General features: G+C 33.8%; 1 pseudogene; it reads left to right on the top strand.

The window, feature by feature from the left end:
- Window positions 1-2,563: 2,563 nt before the first annotated feature.
- Window positions 2,564-4,218, top strand: LOC137738850 (bidirectional sugar transporter SWEET5-like; annotated as a pseudogene).
- The last annotated feature ends 1,782 nt before the right edge of the window (window positions 4,219-6,000 follow it).

Raw genomic sequence — 6,000 nt, 5'->3', positions numbered from 1 at the left:
TGCTTTGAGATCACATCAACAAAAAATCATAAAAAATAAACATTCAGAGATCAAGTAACGGGACAAAGCTTTTCAACGGTTATAAACGAAAAATCACGATTTAACGGTTATTTTAACTCCGATTTTGATGATTTTTTATAACTACACTCCTTGACCCTATATGAATACAATGAATGAATTCGATCTTCAATTTAAAATATTTACACAAGTGGATACCACAAAATCTTATGTTATACTTAATGAAAGTATAAATAAACTCTAAGTGTTAGTCAATCTATCGTTTTACAAATTCTCCAAAACTAATTTCAACGATCCAAACCGTCAAAATTGTTTGTATATGCTTGGAGATCACATCAGCAAAAAATCACAAAAAAAAAAACATTCAGAGATCAAGTAACGGGACAAAGCTTTTCAACGGTTATAAACGGAAAAATCACGATTTAACGGTTATTTTAACTCCGATTTTGATGATTTTTTATAACTACACTCCTTGACCCTATATGAATACAATGAATGAATTCGATCTTCAATTTAAAATATTTACACAAGTGGATACCACAAAATCTTATGTTATATTTAATGAAAGTATAAATAAACTCTAAGTGTTAGTCAATCTATCGTTTTACGAATTCTCCAAAACTAATTTCAACGATCCAAACCGTCAAAATTGTTTGTATATGCTTGGAGATCACATCAGCAAAAAATCACAAAAAAAAAAACATTCAAAGATCAAGTAACGGGACAAAGCTTTTCAACGGTTATAAACGAAAAATCACGATTTAACGGTTATTTTAACTCCGATTTTGATGATTTTTTATAACTACACTCCTTGACCCTATATGAATACAATGAATGAATTCGATCTTCAATTTAAAATATTTACACAAGTGGATACCACAAAATCTTATGTTATACTTAATAAAAGTATAAATAAACTCTAAGTGTTAGTCAATCTATCGTTTTACGAATTCTCCAAAACTAATTTCAACGATCCAAACCGTCAAAATTGTTTCTATGTGCTTGGATTTTCGAGTGTAGATATAGTACTTGAACGAGAAATGTTTTAATGTTTTGAAGTAATATTTATGTGGCAATGTGTGGTATGTGCAAATTTAAAAAAAATATATTTTTTTCTTAACGGGTCATAACGGGTTGGGTCACTTTACCCGTTGGGTAATGTGACACGACCTGTTAAGTACCCGTTAAGATAACGGGTGTGACACGACACGGCCCGTTAAGATAACAGGTGTTACACGAAAACGACACGAACACGATAGACACGACCCGTTTGCCATGCCTAGCCCCGACCATGCCCTCACGATTTTGTTTATGGGAACTCACACGAAAACTTCCTAGTGGGTCACCCATCTTAGGATTGCTCTCGCAAGAACTCGCTTAACTTCGGAGTTTCGATGGAACTCAAAGCCAGTGAGCTCCCGAAAGGCCTCATGCTAGGTAGAGATGGGAATATACATATAAGGCTTCCAGGATCCTCACTCCTGGGCGATGTGGGATCTTACAATCCACCCCCATTAAGGGCCCAACGTCCTCGTCGACACACTTACGGCCAAGGATTGACTCTGATACCAAATTGTCACATCCCGGCCCAGGCCCCCACCACATCCCAGGGTCGACTCCACAGTAGCATGATATTGTCCGTTTTGGGTCCTGACCATGCCATCACGGTTTTGTTTATGGGAACTCACACGAAAACTTCCCAGTGGGTCACCCATTCTGGGATTGGTCTCGCGCAAACTAGCTTGACTTTGGAGTTTCGATGGAACCCGAAGCTAGTGAGTCCCCAAAAGGCCTCATGCTAGGTAGAGATGGGAATATACATATAAGGCTCACAGGATCCTCACTCTTGGGCGATGTGAGATCTTACTTTAGGCTCAATAAAATTAGTAAATTTCTTCGATTAAACTTAACATGGATACATCCTCAAATCAAAGAAAAAAGAATGTACCCATATAAGTTTAAAAATGGATTAGAAAAAAAAAATTGAATAGATTTTATATTAAAAAAAGGGTACATTTTACATATAACAAATTGATATATTTAAGAATGAGTACATTTTAAGATTAAAAATTTGAAAAAAAATTACATGAATGGTACATATACTTAGCATGGGTACATTTAGCAAAATTAAAAATGGGTACATATAAATAAAAAAATATGGGTACAAATACAAATAAAACTTTATAAAATATGGGCACAAAAAGAAATTAATATATGGGTACAAATTAAAACTGAAAAGAAAATTGGTACAAATTAAAAAAGGATTGCAAATTAAAAATGGGTACAAACTAAAAATAAAAATATATGATAAAAAATTTAGCCATAAATATAAATATACTAATTGTAACATTTTTAACATTAAATGAATATATTTAGAAATAAAAATATTTTATTATTGAAATATTTAATGATGTTATTAATACCAAGGACCTTGATCAAAAATTAAAAATGAATAAGATTTTAATCAATAAAGTAGCAAAATGAATGATAAGAACCTAATTTCTCTTTAATTATTTCTCTAATCGTCTACCTTTTGTTCCAAAAAATGGTGAACCCCGCCCTGATCAGAACTATTGTTGGCATTATTGGTCGGTAATTCTAATTGGCATTTGGGCTTACTTTCTATTTTATTTTATTATCCCCATTTTTTCATTAATTCTAGCTTTCTAGCATCTGGTTTTCTTGCCTTTTTTTTCTGATGCTTGCGGGTTTTAATACACTATTAGTCATCATCAAATTTCAAAAAAAAAAAGTACTCGGAATGCAAGTGCATGGAGGAGAGTCTTCTGAAGGGACTGTCATGTGTGACATCAATTCATGCAACAGTCCCTCACAATAAGGGAATTTTTATATGTGGATTTCACTTCCTGTCACATGAGAAAGATTTCCTATTCAAATTCGAACATGTCCTCTTATCGTCCTCTCTCTAGTTATGCATATGGGGAGAACTAACAAGTTTTGCAACTTCAAAAACATACATAAATACGAGCTATTCGAATGGTTAATGAGATATACATCTAGCTAACCTACATTTTCTCTTGTTCCTTCCTGCACAGGAAATATCATCTCTTTTTGATTATTTATCTCCCCAGTGTAAATCTCTCTCTCTCTCTCTCTCTCTCTCTCTCTCTCTCTCTCTCTCTCTCATGTCCACGTACTTAATTATAAATATAGTTGTGTTAAATGATGAATTCGTTTCTTTACCCTAAATGATGAATGGAAATATTGCAGCCCAACATTTGCGAAAATCATCAAGCAAAAATCAGTTGGTGAATTCAAGCCGGATCCTTGAATAGCAACTTTGCTTAATTGTGCTTTGTGGTCCTTCTATGGCTGCCCAAACGTCCATCCAGACAGCCTTCTTGTCCTCACAATCAATGGCACTGGTTTGGTCATCGAATTAATCGATATTGCTATCTTCTTAGCATACTCTCCTGGGGAAAAAAAGGGGTAAGTAACACCATAAATAATAATGTTAGAGTCGTCAAATTTGATTTATAAATTAATTTACTTAACGTCCACATCTTATTAATTTATTTGTCTTATTTTCTTTCAGCGAAACATTATCATTGCTCTTCTAGTTGAAGCTGCCTTATTTGCCATTGTGGTTTTCGTTACTCTACACTTTCTTGAAGCTCCCTCAAATCCGCTCTATGATAATTGGGATCTTATGTATTGTCTTGAACATCATTATGTATGCCTCATCCTTGACAGTCATGGTACGTACGAATCACCAATTTTCATAAATTATTCCACGTTTTGAGTGCTTAGACAATGTTTGGATGATGAAAAAGATTTCATTACTTTAATTATTTGGTTGGCAGAAAATGGTGATCAAGAGAAAGAGCGTCAAGTACATGCCGTTTTCGCTTTCGTTCGCCAACTTCTGCAATGGAATTGTCTGGTCCATCTATGCAGCATTCCTTAAAGTACTGGATCCATATATTCTGGTAATTAATTAAAACTGTAAACAAGAAGTTTTCAATTTATCCTCAAAGAACTAGAAAATACTTTTTATTTTGATTTCTTGTGATTAATTAACCTTTTTTTTTTTTCTGAATAATTTGGTAGTTTCCAAATGCTTTGGGATCGCTTTCCGGCGAGGTACAGCTCATCTTGTATGCAACCTACTACAAGACCACTAATTGGGATGAGGATGATGAAAAGCCAAAATCTGATGTTCAAATCTCTAATGTTTAGAGAGAGACATAAAAAATAAAGTGTCTTGTAATATAAAAATCTTCAGTCATGTAATCACATTCAATTTGAACACTTTATAAGCACATATTCCGCAGGAAATGGGGCAGTTTGGCCAAAACAAAAAGAAAAAAACATTTTATGAAGAGACGATTGTTTACAACCATCTTCAGTTTATATACGTACAAAAATACTACTCTTACCACATTTGTATACTATATTTGCACCACCTCTTTAGTAGAGATGAGAACCACGTGAGTTGGTGAACCCTACCTTTATTAGAGAAGTGGTACAAATGTGATATGAAACATATAATAAGTGTAACATTACTCATATATGTATGGTACTATTACTAAATATAAAGGTAATGTTTGGAAGACAATCTAATTTGAAGCCTCAATCTAAACCATGTGATGTGGCAGCCGACATATACATGTCACGTCACTTAATTAATAACTTTGCAAATTTTTAATCAAAATTGATGATTCTAGAATGGAAAATAACTTCTAGATTTTTCAGATCTCTATTCTCCATCCCTCTCTCAGAGTATAGAGATGAGGAATCTGAAAAGGTTAAAATAATTTTTTTTGTTTTTTGTTTTGAAATAATCGATTTTGATTAAAAAAATGAAAAGTTAATTAATTAAGTAACATGGTATGTATATGTCAGTTACCACATCAGATGGCTTAGAGAAATAGTTCAAATTAGATATTTTCACTGACATTACCCTAATAAAACACTATATGACTCAATAGGTTTTCTTACGAAGTGAGAAAACTAAACCCTTTATACAGAAAACTCAACCATATTAATAGATATGCAAAAAAAAATTTCTATTTCTATTTTCTGTGGTTTCATTTGGAAGAGGGTCTTGAGTGTAGCGTACGGAATGAAATGGTGGGAGAGGGGATGGAATTTAAATGTGAGGTAGTGGTGGGCCTCAAGTCAGAGAGCAGAGGGCCCATGAGGGATTTTTTGAGTCTAGGCCAAACGAATGAGATGGTCTGGATATCGAACCTAAAACTTTCTCTTCATTTTGGATCATCATATAGAATCTTTCATAAACAGGGTCCGACAAATATTATCTTTACAAATTAGCATCTTTTTTTTTTTTTGGTAAAATTTACAAATTAGCATCTTGATAAGTGGTAGTACACAACTTAAGTGGTTGTAAACATCTTGATTTTCATTTAGGTTAAGCACATACAACTACTGAATCCATTGAAAAATAGTAGTAAATCCTCTGAAGCAACGGAGAAGAAACATATGAAAGGATCTCCAATATTGATTGACGTTTATTGGTGGTGATTCATATTTAATAATGCTTATTTGCCGACAATTGCAAGATCACTAATAAGGTTGTGCATAATTTTCCTAGGGATGTGTTTTACAGTAATTCTACAACTTGCAAGTGAATTGTATTGGCGACCCCTTTTGTCTGCTTTTCCTGTTTGCTACCTAATAAGCAATTTACTCTCTGTTTGCGGATAAACGATCCTATTGGTCCGCTCCTTTTAATGGACATGGTTCTAGGCGCTAGCTATGCTTCCTTACCTAAAAACTAGATAATTCACATTCTATTAGCCGAGAAGGGCTAAGGGCGAGGAGAGAATCTCAAATGATATGGGAACCGTTTGTCTTTCGGAGTTTGAGTTACTCTATTCCTATTTCAAAATTTGGCTAATTGATCAATTAACCAAAATTTTGACCGGATATGAAATCACTAGTGCTTGGTGGAATTGTCCACAACATGGGAGCAGAATGAGAAAAAAAGCCTATGGTAAT

The sequence above is a fragment of the Pyrus communis genome, chromosome 9, assembly GCF_041283825.1.
Source record: "Pyrus communis isolate YQ-2024b chromosome 9, ASM4128382v1, whole genome shotgun sequence".
Lineage (NCBI taxonomy): Eukaryota > Viridiplantae > Streptophyta > Magnoliopsida > Rosales > Rosaceae > Pyrus > Pyrus communis.
Note: the sequence above shows the minus strand (reverse complement) of the source record. Positions and strands in the feature narration are given on the sequence as shown.